We start from the raw sequence: 17,706 nt of genomic DNA on the forward strand, positions 1-17,706 counted from the left end.
TTCGACTTCTCCATATTAAAATTTTTGGATCCATCCCTGATTGGTGATGAACATATGAGTAGTACAATGAAAATTGAACAGGGTATGATAAGGGTTGTTAACATTGTTGTTAGAGAATTATTAGAATCGATTTAGATAAATTAGTATCGTTTATATTTATATAGCATATCTGTATATTAATTATAGGATTCTATACCTTTATTACTTTGATTCATTTAGCACCTATGAATACCCCTTGTATATTGTACTTTTGATAAGACTGAATATACACAAAACACTTTCTTTAGTTTGGTCTCTTGTTTCTAACATGGTATCAAGAGCTTAGGTTATTTTTTTCAGAAACAATTGGTTTCTACCTCCGTTATCTTGTTTCACCGGCAGTACTTTATCCTCCGTTTTCGACTTCTTCCCGACACATTAGTTCGTCACCGCCGCCAGCTTCGTCTTCTACTCGTTGCAAGCTTTCGAACACCGTCGACCTCGCCGCCTACCGCCGCCGGACGCGCCCTCACGCGGCGTCAAAAGTCCGATCACCGCTTCAGGTTCTCTCTCCCCAGACGCCATCCAGAACCGTTGGATCCACGCCCAGGATCAACGGTCCCAGACAGCGCCACGTGTCGTCGCCAGCACCCACATAGATCCACCCCGCTCGCGTCTGACCTGACCCGGACCGACCCGCATTCTCCGACCCGTTGCCAGCTCCGTGCTCGCGTCAGCCCTGACGCGTCTCCTTCCTCCTGTCGCGTGTTGCCATGTGTCTTGCTCTGCTGACGAAGCAGCTGATGTGGCATCTGACGTGGCTGCTGACGTGTCCGACAGTGGGACCCTCCCTAAGGTTTTTTGGTGAGCTCTTTCCGATTTTGCCATCTGTTTCCTCATTTTCTGCTCCAAAATTATAGTTTTCTCTCCTCTTCTTGATCTCTGTGACTACTATTATTGAAAAGTCAGATGTTTTTGCTGTCACAGACAGAAAGGGTGAATTCTGTTGAAACTGTAACCGTTCTGGGCACCTCTTTTCCGACTGTCCTTCTGTTGAATGTCGCACATGCCACCAGAAACTTCATATTAGCTACCATTGTTCACAGCTGTTCTGCCATTACTGCAAGCTCTTGGGACATTTAATTACTGCCTGCCTTACTCACCCACCACGTCCTGATCCACTCAACCCGTCTCTTGTCTCTCTATCTGATATTGTATCTCTTCTTCAGCATCTTTTCTCTGTTTCTGGTAATACCCCTGCTCCTTTTTTGACCCCTCCAGGTAATTCTAAATGGTAATTTGACTCGGGTTGCTTTAATTACATGTCTCTGTTGCGTAATATTTTCTCGTCCCTGTCTACCACTACAAATGGGCTTTCTGTCAATACTGCAAATGGCTCCCTCTTGCACGTAACACACAAGGATTCTATATCACAGTCAACTCTTCATCTCCCTGATACTTATTATATTCCCAAATTAAAATTTAATCTTATTTCTGTTGGTCAACTTGATATGGGTTTTGAAGTCACTTTTTCTGTTTCTGGTTGTCGTGTACAGGATCCTCGGACGGGACAAATCAACGGGACTGGACGTAAGGTCGGAAGGTTGTCTGAACTCGAGAATCTTCATATTCCTCCTGTACCAAATCTCTGTGCTTCTTCTTCTCCCTCTACCCTTCACTTATGGCATTAACGTCTTCCCCACACCTCCTTAGCAAAACTGCGTCCTCTAGTGTCTCAAGGTGTTTTAGGTCAGGTTCCAAATGAATCTTTTGATTGCATTTCTTGTCAAATTGCCAAACAACCTGCTCTATCTTTTCACAATAATTCATCTCTTGCTTGCTCTCCTTTTGATCTCAATCACTCTGATGTTTGGGGCCCCGCTCCCACTGCCTCTATGGACGGAGCTCGATACTTTGTTATTTTCATTGATGTTTATTCTCGTTTTACTTGGGTTTACTTGATGACTAATCGCCATGAGTTACCTTAGATCTATATCAACTTTGCTACTATGATTAAAACTCAGTTTTCCAAGGTCATTAAGGTTTTTCGACGTGATAATATTATGGAATACCGTGATTCTAAACTCGTAACCTTTCTTGCAGAACATGGTACTTTGAGTTTTCTTGTCCTGGTACATCTCAACAAAATGGTAGACCTGAATGCAAACACCGTCACATTCTTGACTCTGTCCGTGCAATGCTCCTTTCTTCTTCGTGTCCTGAGCGTACTTGGGGTGAAGCTGTTCTTACTGCTATTCATGTTATCAATAGACTCCTTTCTTCTGTTCTTGGTAATGTTACTCCCTTTGAGCGTCTTTATCATACCTCCCCAGATTATAATTCTCTTTGAATTTTCGGTTGTGTATGTTTTGTTCTTCTTCATCCTCATGAACATAGTAAACTTGAACCTCGGGCTCGTATGTGTTGTTTCCTTGGTTATGGCACTGAACACAAGGGTTATCGTTGTTGGGATCCCCTCTCTAAACGTATTCGTATATCTTGTCATGTTATTTTCTGGGAGCATCACATGTTTTCTCGATTCTCATCCTTTGAGTCAATTCCTAATGTTGATCTTTTTTCTAGAGATGTTTCTACAGATTCTATCTCGAGTGACCCTCCACAGCCTCCTGTTCTTTCGTCTTCTCCATCTCCCGATGATTCCAGACCGGACGATGATCCTGCTCCTACCGTCATGCCTCCTCCTCCTGCTTGTTCTTCTAGGGTAAGGAATCCTCCTCCTCATCTTCTTGATTATCATTGTTTTTCTACTATCCTTCATCAAAATGAACCTAAGTCATTCAGAGAAGCCTCCACAAATCCAAATTGGCAACAAGAAATGCAAGAAGAAATACAGGTACTTGAAAAAACACACACTTGGAATTTGGTTTATCCTCCTTCTGATCAGGAAGTTTTGGACAGTAGATGGGTATACAAGATCAAGACTCGCTCTGATGGCTCTATTGACCATTATAAGGCCCGCCTAGTTGCTCAAGGTTGTACGCAAGAATATGGTATTGATTATGAAGAGACTTTTGCTCCTGTCACTCGTCTTACGTTTGTTAGAGCTCTTCTTGCCATTGCCGCAGTTAAAAAATGGTCTCTCAGTCAGATGGATGTGAAGAATGCATTTCTTAATGGGGATTTGAAAAAGAAAATTTATATGAAACCATCTCTGGGATATCCTTGTCCTGCTAGTAAGGTTTGTCTCCTTCACAAGGCACTTTATGGACTTAAGCAAGCTCCTCGTGAATGGTTTGACAAGTTCAGCACTACCATATGCAGTCTTGGTTTTACTTCTAGCCTTTATGAGAATGTCCTCTTTATTCGTAAAAGCGAACGTGAAGTTGTTCTTCTACTTTTGTATGTTGATGACATGATCATTACTGGAGATAATGTTGATGGTATCTCTGATCTCAAGACCTCACTTCACCATACATTTGAGATGAAAGATCTTGGTTCTCTTAGCTATTTTCTTGGTCTCGAGGTCATCTCCACCGATAATGGCATTTATCTATCTCAGGCTAAGTATGCTTCAGATCTTCTTGCTTGCGTTGGGATTACAGATAGTCGCACTGAGTCTACTCCTCTTGAGCCTAATGTTCAATTTACCCCTATGGATGGCACTGTTTTGGATAATCCGACTCTCTATCGACAGTTAGTTGGGCGTCTCGTCTACTTGACTGTCACCCGACTAGACATCGCCTATCCGGTTCATGTACTTAGCCAGTTCTTGTCAGCTCCTCGTATTACTCACTATGCAGCAATTCTTCGCATTCTTCGCTACATCAAAGGCACTCTATTTCATGGCCTTTATTTTTCTGCACATTCCTCTTTGTCTCTTCAGGCTTACTCCGATGCTGATTGGGCTGGTGATCCCACTGATCATCGTTCTACTACTGGTTACTATTTGTTTCTTGGCGACACTCTCATTTCTTGGCACACTAAGAAGCAAACATTCACTGCTCACTTAAGCACAGAAGTTGAATACCGTGCCCTCGCTAACACCACTGCTGAGGTTATCTCGATTTGTTGGCTTCTCGAAGATTTAGGTGCTCCTCAATCGTCTCCTACTGATGTTTTTTGTGATAATCACAATGCTATTCAGATCGCACATAATGATGTGTTTCATGAACGCACCAAACACATTGAAATTGATTGTCACTTTATTCGGCAACGTATCCTTATTAATGCTGTTTGTCTCATTGCTGTTGGAACACTGGATCAGACTGCTGATATCTTCACGAAAGCTCATCACCGGACTCATTTCCGGACTTTGTTATCCAAATTCAAGCTGGTATCCTTAGCTCCCACTTGAGTTTGAGGGAGGATGTTAGAGAATCATTAGAATCAATTTAAGTCAATTATAGGATTCTATGCCTTTATTACTTTGATTCATTTAGCACCTATAAATACCCCTTGTATATTGTACTTTTGATCAGACTGAATATACACAAAATACTTTCTTTAGTTTGGTCTCTTGTTTCTAACAATTATCTTTCCACTTATAACGAGATGCTGGTGAGTTGCCACATGTTGGAACTCTACACCTATGTTCTGCGACGCTGACGAGAGTGCATCTCTTGAGTTGATGAGAGTGTTTATACAAATTTTAATATTTATTTGTGTGTAACTAGCGTTTGTTAATTTTTTTAAAATTGTTTATTGTTATCTATATCATGTGTAATAATCTTAAAATTATATATTATTATTAACTTTAAAAGTATGACATTTTTATGTTTAATAATCTGTAAATTATATATTAATATTCATATTTTTAATTGTAGCAAATTATTATCGAATATGAAAGTTATTATATGTATTAATATTAAATTATTTTATATAGAAAAATATTAGGAGGTCATTAAAATTTATTATTTTGGTCATTATTTAACCATCAATTCAATTCTTTTAGTCTAATTTCTTTGGTTTAGTAATCTAATAACATACTTTATCTCATACTTTTAAACATTAATGACTAATTGATAACCAAAAACAATAAATTCTTATGACCGTATATCATTTTTCTTTTATATATTCATGTTAATAAAATGTATTTGTACTAATATATTTATGCTAAATATATTGTTAAATAAAATATACAACATATATAATTACATAAATAGTTTTGTTATTTAAAAAAAAAAACTCACACACTATGAGATGAAGAGATTAAGAGATTCAATTTTTAAATTTTCTAATAAAGCTGCTAGCATATAACAAGAAGCTTTCTCATTAAATTTAAAAAAATAAAAAATAAATAAAAAACGTATCTCGTTTATAGTAAGAAAGTAAAATCCACTACTTTAAAATACATTACACGTTTCCATATTCGAGAATAACACCAGAAAAATATTTGTATCCAAATTTTTTAGCCCCAAATAATTCGTTGGACTTTTATTATCATAGACAATTTTTTGTATGTTTTGGGAATAAATAAATGTTGCGTTCTGTGGTGGGTGGCCATAGTTTTGCTGTGGTTACAGTGGCTATAAGGAGTCATCCAATTACTTGCTGACACTTTGATATCATGAGGGTTTTTGACATTCAGTTAGTTGTTAATCAAGGGTAAAAAACTAATTAAGATTGAAGGTAAATATTTCGATGGTCGTTAGATACGAAATCAAGTTTTTTTTTTCTAGAAAATAAGAAAAAAAACAAATGTTAGTACAAAATCAATGGACGATGAGGTATAATTGAGTTAGGGTTTTCTGGGTTTGGGAGGACTGCACATTACAATAGGCCTTGGGCATTTAGATTGTATTGTTTGCAGCAAAAGGGAAGAGTAAGAGTGGAAAATCACTGAAAATCAGTCGTGGAGGTTGCACGAAGCTGCCGTAGTGCTAATCATGAGCGGCTACTCGTCGTCAGAGAAGATAATTATCTGATGGACTAGCAGCGACCGACGAAGACAAATTAGACCATATTATACAGGTAAGAGGCAATAATCATTTTTATATTTTTGTTATGTTTTTCTTTACTGCATTTTGTTTCACAAGAAAGATTGTGGAAAGTTGAGGATGGTATGCTAGTATTTGGAAACCAATTAGTAAAATTACGGTGAGTAATATTTGTGTTTGATAATTATAGTCTGTTTAGGTATTAAGTGGTGTGAGATGGATAGCAATTCGAAAGGTAGTTCAGAATTTAAATGGGCTTAACATGTCAAACAAAACTTAATAACCCCAGCCTCTGTTACCACTTGTCTTCTATTCATTGGCTGGTCAACGCGTAGCCACTGTTAGTCACCACAGGCACGCCACTAGATACACCACCTAAACAAATATTCTTGTTTTTACGTTATTTATTTTGTTAGTTTAATATAAATTCTTATTGTATAAAGATTTTTAAGGCTAAAGAATTTTAATATGGATTTTAGAGGTGAGCTTTACCTGGAAATGGAGGTTTTTGGTGTATATACAAGTGTATGGACGTTGCAGACATGCAGGCACAACACGCAGATAACGTGTTGACTCAACACACAACTCACATGGCACAATCTCACACAACGTGCAGGTAACGTGTTGCCACCTGGCGCCCATCCATTCAACACGCGGGTAACGTGTTGCCACGTGGTGCCCATCCATTCAACATTCGCAGAAGTACAGTACGTGCTCTGTCAATGCATATAGGCTGATATTTTAAAGAGGGTGACCAACATTCTCTAAAGGAGTTCGATTGTTGTATTTGGCCGCCTAATATAGTTTGAGGTTATGCTAATCATCGATGAAACTAGTATTCAGCGGATGTTTTATATTCACCAGCAAACTCAGGTGCAACACCCGAGGATTGAGTTATATGTTGATTTTGAGCATATTATTGCAGATGAGGTTCAACATGACACAGATGGCCAAGATGACAAAGCTGAGGTGTACTCGAGAATGAACGATTATAGCGATGAGGAGTTCAAAGCTACGTATGAAGCCGATGATGAGGACGACGGCGGCGATGGGGGAGGTGAGGTAGTGGCGGAAACTTTAGTGGTTCCAGCCGTAGTTAGTCAACCAATGGACGTTCCACTTTTTATGCGTAGCTTGGATCTTGATGCCATGAATACACCGGAGTTTCTCGAATATGCAAACATAGGTACGTGAGCAGTGGGTAGTATGTTTACTTGATTTTGTTTTACCGGAATGATGAACGACAAATTTGTTTTCTTATAGGTGTTGCTGATTCTGAGGATGGGGAGTTTAGAATCGGAATGGAATACGACTCAAGAAAATCAGTCATTATGGCAATTCAGAGTTACACTATCTCCAGAGGATTCGATTACGTTGTTTATGAATCCAATCCACAGACGTTCTATGCAAAGTACAAGAATTATGGACGTGGGTGCAATTGGCTTATCCGAGCCAGCTTGATACAGAAGAAAGCCTATTGGGAGATTCGGATATACAATGGGAGGCATACGTGTTCTATGGGAACGATCTCACAGGATCACTCCAAGTTAGACTTGAACACGATTGCTGAGGCTATGAAACCATTGGTTGAATCCGACCCATCTATAAAGGTCAAATCTATAATTGCAGAAGTCCAGAAAATATTCAACTGCACTATTAGTTACCAGAAGGCTTGGCTGGCAAAGCAGAAGTCGATAGCCAAGGTTTTCGGTGGATGGGAAGAATCTTACCAAGCTTTGCCATTGTGGTTCTTGGCAATGGTTCAGAAGATGCATAGTTCACAAGTCCAAATAGAAACATGACCCCTGTATAACAGGAGTCAAGAGGTGGACGATGTTAGGATACTTCATCGGGTATTCTAGAGTTTCAATCCATGTATAAGAGCTTTCAAATATTACAAGCCGCTGGTTCAGGTTGACGAGACCCACCTATACGGAAAATATAAAAGTTGCCTTTTGGTTGCAGTTGCGCAAGATGGGAATCAAAACATTGTATCGATTGCTTTTGCCATTGTAGAGGGTGAGACTGCTGATGCGTGACACTTTTTTCTCAGTAATTTACGAACACATGTTATAAGAAGAGACGTCGTGGGTATAATCTCCAATCATCATGAGTCAATCTGGGCCGCAGTAAATCGTAGCGGAGGTGATTGGAAACCTCCGAGAGCATGGTAGATGTTTTATATTGGGCACATTAGTAGTAACTTCTTGAGGGAATTCAAAGTTCTGTACTTGCCAAAGCTTATGGTCAACATTGGGTATTCAAGGACAGTGGAGGAGTACAACGTCAACTATAGGAGGTTGCAAGAACGAGGCGAGACATATGTTCGTTGGTGCGACAACATCGAACGTCCCAGTGGGTGTTGGCATTTGACGAGGGACATTGATGGGGTCACATGACGATGAACCTTGTCGAGTGCATTAATTCAGTGTTGAAGGGTGCTCGAAATCTTCCTATCTTGGCACTAGTCCGAGCAACATATTATCGGTTGAATGAGTTGTTTACGTGTAAGAGTACTGAGGCTTACGAGCGCAAGCGTGTTGGATTTACTTTCTTAGAGCTTGCCACTTAGGGGATAGAGGCAAACATGCAGTGTGCAGGTAACATCGTTGTGCACCGGTTTGATAGAAGAAACGAGGTGTTTGAGGTGCGCAAAATGCCTAGTAGAAAAGTGTTAGTTGTTGATATTGTGTGACGGAGGTGTGACTGTAGGCATTTTCAGGTGGAGCGAATTCCACGTCGCCGTATTATTGCGTGCTGTGCTAACCAGCAGCTGGATTGGCAAGTGTATGTCAGCGATGGTGTCGATGAGATAAATCGTCGACTGATGCCCCGTGGGATTGTGAGGACTGCTGTGATGGGATAGTTGGGAAGTAAGCATCATTAAGAACAAGACCACCTGTATCAAGGAATTGACGGATGATATCATAGTCCCTAAATATCTGTGGTGAGAACGGGGAAATACCTGCTAGCTCAAATCCAAGTTTGCTGTGATGGCTGTGCTGGCTGTGCTAGCTATGATGTGATCTGCGATGAGACTGATGTCTATACTGCGTGCTGTGATGGCTGGACTGCCCATGATATGCTCTGTCATGCTGAGATAGCTGTGGGTGATGATAAGGAAACGACTGAAATACGACATAAGGTTGTGCTGGCTGCTAGAGCGGATGCTGGGGTGGATACTGGGGTGGATGCTAAGGAATGACATCTGAAAGCCTCAAGTACATCTCGTATAATCCAATGTACCAACTCCGGTAATCGGCAGCCGGGGTGAAGTCAACAATTGGTTGTAGACCCCGATCTCGCAGATGACTGTTGCGGCGGTTACCCTATTGTTGTATCCATTCGTCATGAATCACATGCCAGTCATGGTACTATACTCCCCGAAGAGTATAGCAATGCGTGTCAACTGGTATGGCTTATGTTTCCAGAGGAGGGAATGTGCATATCCGTACTATCGAACCACTCGGTCCACAGGAATCCATTCGATACACTCGAATGACACCAATGGCCCCACCGTGTCACAGATATCAAGGTGTGCGTGTAGTTCAGCAGGAATGATGATGCCAACATACGGCCTCCAGACAAACTGCAAAATGTTCCAAGGAGCATTAGATTATTAATAATACCGTAAATTATAACATAAAACCTTAAAACCCATACTCACCTTTTCCATAAGTCAATTGCGTGCCTAATGTTCACATGCGTAATAGACATCCATTTTCGGGACCGTGGATGATGACTCCATCTGCAACAGAGAACATTATTCACATAGTTTGAATTACATCTTGCCAGTAAACCATAAATAACATATAAGTCAAATTCCAATAATATAATGACGGTTACCTGGGTGCCACCGGTATCTCAGCCGACGCAAGCTGGTGTCGGGGAATGGGTACCAGCTAGAGGGTAGTACCCAGCAGACAGCAGATGTGACACCTAACATAGCGCATAATAGACTCCCATGTGTTCAAAGGCTATGTGTCTCTAATATGGCGAACCCATGAAAGATTTACGTAGCTCTTGGAGAAATTTCTCACTTGGGGTTCGTTGCCGAATATTGCGAGGCTCTAGGTGATCAAGAAGTCATGACTGCTATCGGTCCAACCAATCACAACCTCTCCATCGATCAGTAGGCCGAATAAGTGTAACACGTCCTTCAGTGTCACTATAACCTCACCCACTGGCATGAAAAACGTGTGTATCTCCGGCCCCCACCTTTCCACAAGAGCAGCTAGCATCGCAGAATGCCTTCTGATCACTCCAACTCTTGAGAGCTGGTAGAATCCGGTGGTTCATAAGGCATCGTCAACCGCCGGATACCACGTCTCTGGCTGGTCAAACTTACGGAGCAGAAGATTCCTATTAGCCTGGTAAAGTTCAACCACAAAAGGAATTAATTTAATAAATAGCAAAAAGAATAAATTAATAACTTCTTTTAACAGCAAATAAAATAAATAATAATTAAACAAATTCGAATATCTTATTATTCACATTTATAACATCATTTTATTAATTAAAACAAAAAATAAATAAAAATAATATTAATTAGAATTCATTAATTAAACATTTATAATCCTAATATGTTGAAACAAAAAATAAAATAAAATATTATACCAAAAATATTTTTTAAAATAAAAATAATATTAAATCAAATTTATTAATTAAACATTTATAAATATTTTTATTATTTTTCAATTTAATCATTAAAATTGACATAACATAACAATAACTACAATATTATATCAAAAAATTTTAAAAAAAATACGTGTCTTATTTATTAATTTAAAAATTAACAAAAATATCATATTCTAATAAAGAATAAAAAGAATAATATTCATTAATATTTAACAATACATTTAGAATAATATTATCCAAATAAATAATAACAAACTATTAAACTTATATTAACCAAATAAATACTAATAAATTAATCAAAATAACAAACTTATATAATTAGGATGTCTCAAATAATTGATAACAGGATCTTCAGGAGACGTATAATTATGTACCATTTTAAATGTTCTAATATCACTCTCAACCTTAAACTAATTCAAAACATACAACCCAATGAATGAAACCACTCAGTCCCAACACTCCATTACCCCACCACTCTCAACAATAGAATGAATGCAAGCCCTAGTCCCACCACTATTTTATACACCTGCGGCACCAACACTCAACCCTCACCATAAATGACTACTATTCTCAGAGCTGGACCTGTCATTTGCAAGGAGACATGGGGCAATATGAATGTTGCGTGCTGCTGCAGCAGCGTTAACACACAGATAACGTGCTGCGTGTATGGACGACACGTGACTCAGTTAGGTTATCACGCAACCTGCATGCTGCTTGGATGGAGACACGTGGCATTCGCGTGTTTGGAGCCACTGATCAATGCACCTTGGCTTGACGAGCTGAGAATGTATGGTTTATGGTAATGGTGAAGGGGAACAAAAATGATATGCAGCCTAGCCCCACTCTTCATCTATTTTTATACACTAGGGGTGTGTCTAAAGCCATAAATGTCACCTGTTCCTAGAGCAAGGGGGCCTCTTGCATGGACACAACAGGATAACTCAAGGACTGCTCCCATAGGAGAACTCAGGACGCTGATCAGGCATAATCACCAAGTGAAGGTAATCACGAAATTGATAATCTAAATTTAATTTCTTATTATGATATTGGGATGCCGCAATTAGTTTTAGCTTATGAGGAAGATGAGTACTTCGGGTTAAAGGTGCCAGGCTTTACTGATGACTTGAATGTGCAAATCCTAATTTCTTAACTTGTAGCGATTAAACTTGAAATTTCTTTTTCCTGCCGTGAGATGGTTTGTACGGGCTACCAACATACCACGTATCATTGGATTGTTTCAAATGTTCAAATAAAATTTTTACAACATGCTTTGTGTCAATAAATCTTCGTGACTCCACCCATCCTTTCTTTTAGAAGTTGTGTCAGGGTGCTATCTCGGATTTATTCCTAAACGACGGTTTAAATCATGCTCTGAATTCCATTCTTAATGCATATGAATCTGTCCCTTCTGAGGCGAGCTTGACCCTGATGCGATATGAATAAATGATCCATGAATTTTGAAAACTTATTGAGGGTGGAGTGCTCTCCTTCGTATCCTTAATAGATTTGATCACCCTGCAACACATCCTTCCGCTTTCTAGTAAACGCCATTGTGTTGGTTGATCACTTTTAAGCTTAAAATCCTTTCGAAATCAACTCAAACTTTGTTAACACCTCGAACAATTCCTTGATATAATCATCATGATGCTAGTTCCTTAAAAGTAAGAATTAAAGACGCGGGAGATGAGGAGTGTAAGTATGCGACATCAAGAGGAGTTTTGGACCCTTAGTTCTTACCGACCGTATTACCCGAGATTAAAAATTGACACGCTAGGATGTACCGTGTATATAGACACCTGAATGGTAAAGAAATCCTTCGAACCTCAAGAAGAAGTTCAGCCTTAATGCTAGTATTCATGATACTTGAACCTTGTGAACCATTCGAAAACACTGTAAAGTATCGTCAAAGGACTCAGGGGGCACGTGGAGTAAACGTCGTTGTGTGGTGATGGACGCTCTCAGCAGAAAGTATCCGAGTATTGTATGGAGGATGATTAAAGAGAAGTAAATGTTAAGTAAGTTTATAGTCTAAAGTGGGGGTGTTGAGGTAATAGCTGGAGGTATTAGATTGAATCGATTGTGAATTTTAAGAAATTGTAAGGCCTTGAGAGTTTGGGAAGTACAGAAAGAGGATAAGAAACTACTAAGAATGTTGAAGTCCGTTGACCAATGGAGTCAAGAAAAGAATAAGAAAGATAGCGGAAGAGTGTGGAGGTTTAAAGAGAGGACGTATGCACCAAATATAAGAAGTTTGAGATGTGAACTACTGTCTGAAGCCCATAAAGGCATACTTTCGAGTTCATCCTGCAGTCACTAAGGTGTACCATGAACTAAAGTATATGTTTTAGGTGGCATAGAGTAAGAGATGATGCAGCATCACTTGTAATCTAGTGTCTGACGTGTTGAAAAGTGAAGATAGAACATTAGAGACTGCACGTTAAGGAGAGAGTAAGGGGGGGCACAGGATGCTAGTCGTTTCTGTATTGAGGTAGACCCGGAGAAATTAAGTGTTTTAGATTTTGGTCTGATAGCCGAAACAATGAAGGAGGACTAAATGAAATTTGAGTTAAGAGTTCTAATTATGCAAAGCTGGTAGAATAATTCTGCTGACCAGAGAGAGAACCTAGAGAGTGAAAAAGGGGGAGAAGTTATGTATTCTTGGAAACTACTTCGACAACTGATAACAGATGAGAAATCAACCTAAAAAAGTTTTGATGAAACACTATTTTATGACTCAATTTGTATCGAATCATGTGGATTTTGTCAACTATCCTCACACTTATTCATGTAAATTGCATGTTTTTAAGTTTCCTGCCGAATTTTGTGCTATGATTGAAAACATGATTCCTAGGCCTTTAAATTACTAATTTCTAATCCTCTCATATTACAATTCGAGTTGTAATGCGTTTGTTGAGTGATTACAGGATTTATAAAGCAGTAATGGCATAGAGGATGAAGAGGAAGCATTCTAAAGTGGAAGGAATACAAGAATTTGAAGATTTGAGAAGGTGGAACCGACGCGCGTGCATGGCTGAAGCGTACGCGTGATCAAGCCATCTTTCAAGTGACGCGTACGCGTGACTGATGCGTACGCGTGGCTAGTGCAGAGCCCACCGACGCGTACACGTGGCTGACGCGTATGCGTGACGAGCGTCATGTGCCTCAGTAAAGGGAATACGCTGATGGCGATTTCTGGGCTGATTTTGGCCCAGTTTCAAGTCCGAAAATGAAGACAATACGCAGGGAATGGAGCTGGGACAGAGACACTTACACTTTAGCTTAGTTTTTGAGTTTTGAATTTTAGTGAGAGAAACTCCTACTTCTCTCTAGGGTTTTGGTATTCTTAGTTTACTTTTAATTGGATCTTGAGAGAAACTACTACTACCTTCATTTCTAGTTATTTTCCTTTTGGGTTTTCTTCTTTAATTCCCTTATTACTCTTTTCAATTTGGTTATCTTGAATTCACATTTGGATCTTGTTACTCTTGGATTTTGTTAATGCATTGAGTTACTTCCATATCCATTGTTATTTCTTGTTTTGTTATTCTTGATTATTGTTAGTAGTAATTTGAATTGAATTATTTTTCTAGTTTTTATCATGTCTTTTATCTTTGCTCACCAAGTGTTTGAAGAAATGTCACCCACTATCATGGAGTAAATTTTCTTTCTTGGTTTGGGTTGAGTAATTGGAGCCACTTAAATTGTTATATTCAAGTGTTGATTGGTAATTGGAGATTGCTAATTAGCTTGAACCTCACCAACTCTAGTTCTTCTTTATGAAGTGACTACGACTTGTGAGCTAAAGTTAATTGTGTTCACTTGATTTTTCTTCAGTTGTTAGAGGATAACTAAGTGAGAGCAATGAGCCTTTACCATAACACTTGGGAAAGACAATGAGGATAGAAATTCTGATTCTCACCCCTTACCAAGACATTTTATATTGATTAATTATCAAATCTTGCTAGTTTTCTATTGCTCTAATTTCTAGTTATTTATTTTTTGTGTTCTTAACTTCGAAAATCTCTAGGAAATCCTAACCAATAATTTTTATCTTGTGTTAACTCCTAGGGAAAACAACCTGGGATTCTACTCCCGGTTATTGATTTTATTTATGACAAACATTTTAACTTTGGTCAGCAGAAATCTTGTCAGTTGAGACTATACTTTGCAACGTTAATTTGGAAAAATTCTTTTTGGTAATTATTGACCGACATTTATCCGCTTGTCAAAAAGTTTAACCCGAGGTACGTTGTGCCAGCTGATGTGTTAGAACAAATTGAACCGGTGGTATATCGAGTGTTTTTATTACCTTATCTTTCAAACATGCACAACGTATTCCTTGCCTCGCAGCTTTGGAAGTGTATTTTCCTATACAACTTATGTCCTAGAACTTGAACCAATTCCATTCAAAAAGTTTCAAGTGACTCCAATTAAGGTTGACAGTGTCAACATTAAGGAACTTCGAAGATAAAAGGTCTCATTAGTAAAGGTGACATGGAAGTCAAGTTGGAATGGAGGAGCATACCGGAGAATTTGAATTAGGATGAGGAAGGACTAACCGTGCTTATTCGTAAGTAGTTGAATCTTGGAGACAAAATTCCAAATTAGGTGGGTAGGATGTAAAACCCGCAAAATTAGTAAATAATTGGGTAATAAATTAATTATTAATCAAGAAAATTAGAAAATGAAAAATTTATAGTTTAATGAGGGAGAGCTAATTAAAATAGGAATTTTGACACTAATTTTAAAGAATTTTACCCAAAATTAGGTCGAACCGGGTGAACCGGGCCTATAATAGGCCCAAGGCCCAACCCAACTTAATGAAACAAAAGAGCTTCGGCTCTCTCTTTTTCCCTCTTGTAAGACCCAGAAATTTCGGAAAATCTTATTTTGAGCTAATTTTAATTTATTTATTCATTAAAAATTTTATTTTCATAAACTATTTTATTAAAAGTAATTAAATCAAGTTCAAATAATTAAAATAGAAATTTTACTTAATATTTCAATTATTGAATAATTTTCTATTTTTAAACTATAAAGTTGAGTAGTTATAAAAGAATAAGAATTTTATATGATTTAGTTTCAATAATTGAGATTTTAGAATTTAATACTTAATTTTATAAACAAAAAATTAATTATATTATTTTTAATTTTAAATTAGAATACTTAATTAAAAGCCAATTAGCAATTTGATAAATAAATAATATTTTTTAAATAATTTTAAAAAATTAAATTAAATTTTACATTTATGCATTATATCCTAATTTTATTAGAAATCATGTGTAGCTTTCGAAATGAACTTCATTAACGGTCTTCTTGCATCATTGACATTATTATTATTATTATTATTATTATTATTATTATTATTATTATTATTATTATTTGTAAATATAGGAGTACTCCATCCAGTCACATACACACACAAACACAAACACACCCACACTTGACACATACACGGAGAGGGATTAAGAAAGAAAAGAAAGAAATGGGAGAAGGGAGCGGGGAGAAAGAAAGAAGGGAGAACGGTGAGAGCTGAGGGAAACGAAAGAGAGAGAGAGAGAGCCGTCGCGCCTACCAACGTCCAACATGCCCTGCCGCCGCCAAGCCACTATCAACACTGCTGTTGAGGGAAAAGAATGATGCGACGCTCATAATCCCCGGTCATGAACTCCAAAAACTTGGTAGTTCAATTCCATGGCATTACACAACTTCGCACAACTAACCAGCAAGTGCACTGGGTCGTCCAAGTAATACCTTACGTGAGTAAGGGTCGATCCCACGGAGATTGTTGCTATGAAGCAAGCTATGGTCACCTTGTAAATCTTAGTCAGGCAGACTCATATGAATATGGTGATGAACAAAAATAACACAAAGGTAAAGATAGAGATACTTATGTAATTCATTGGTAGGAACTTCAGATAAGCGCATGAAGATGCCTTCCCTTCCGTCTCTCTGCTTTCCTACTGTCTTCATCCAATCCTTCTTACTCCTTTCCATGGCAAGCTTATGCAAGGGTTTCACCGTTGTCAGTGGCTACCTCCCATCCTCTCATTGGAAATGTTCAACGCACCCTGTCACGGCACGGCTATCCATCTGTCGGTTCTCAATCAGGCCGGAATAGAATCTAGTGATTCTTTTGCGTCTGTCACTAACGCCCCGCCCTCAGGAGTTTGAAGCACGTCACAGTCATTCAGTCATTGAATCCTACTCAGAATACCACAGACAAGGTTAGACCTTCCGGATTCTCTTGAATGCCGCCATCTGTTCTCGCCTATACCACGAAGACTCTGATCTCACGGAATGGCTGGCTCGTTTGTCAGGCGAGCACTCGGTTGTCAGGCGATCAACCATGCATCGTGTTATCAGGAATCCAAGAGATATTCACTAGAGCTTTGATTGCTTGTAGAACAAGAGTGGTTGTCAGTCACCTTGTTCATGAGTGAGAATGATGATGAGTGTCACGGATCATCACATTCATCAAGTTGAAGAACAAGTGATATCTTGGACAAAGAACAAGCGGAATTGAATAGAAGAACAATAGTAATTACATTAATACTCGAGGTACAGCAGAGCTCCACACCTTAATCTATGGTGTGTAGAAACTCCACCGTTGAAAATACATAAGAACAAGGTCTAGGCATGGCCGTGAGGCCAGCCTCCCAAATGATCTAAGATAGCATAAAACTCAAAGATAGCTACCAAGATTGTCAAATACAATAGTACAAGGTCCTACTTATAGAAAACTAGTAACCTAAGGTGTACAGAGATGAGTAAATGACATAAAAATCCACTTCCGGGCCCACTTGGTGTGTGCTTGGGCTGAGCAATGAAGCAATTTCGTGTAGAGACTCTTCTTGGAGTTAAACGCCAGATTTTATGCCAGTTTGGGCGTTTAACTCCCATTTGGGTGCCAGTTCCAGCGTTTAACGCTGGAATTTCTTGAGGTGACTTTGAACGCCGGTTTGGGCCATCAAATCTTGGGCAAAGTATGGACTATCATATATTGCTGGAAAGCCCAGGATGTCTACTTTCCAACGCCGTTGAGAGCGCGCCAATTGGGCTTCTGTAGCTCCAGAAAATCCACTTCGAGTACAGGGAGGTCAGAATCCAACAGCATCTGCAGTCCTTTTGAGTCTCTGGATCAGATTTTTGCTCAGATCCCTCAATTTCAGCCAGAAAATACCTGAAATCA

The sequence above is a fragment of the Arachis stenosperma genome, chromosome 4 (genome assembly GCF_014773155.1).
Source record: "Arachis stenosperma cultivar V10309 chromosome 4, arast.V10309.gnm1.PFL2, whole genome shotgun sequence".
In the NCBI taxonomy this organism is placed as follows: Eukaryota; Viridiplantae; Streptophyta; class Magnoliopsida; order Fabales; family Fabaceae; genus Arachis; species Arachis stenosperma.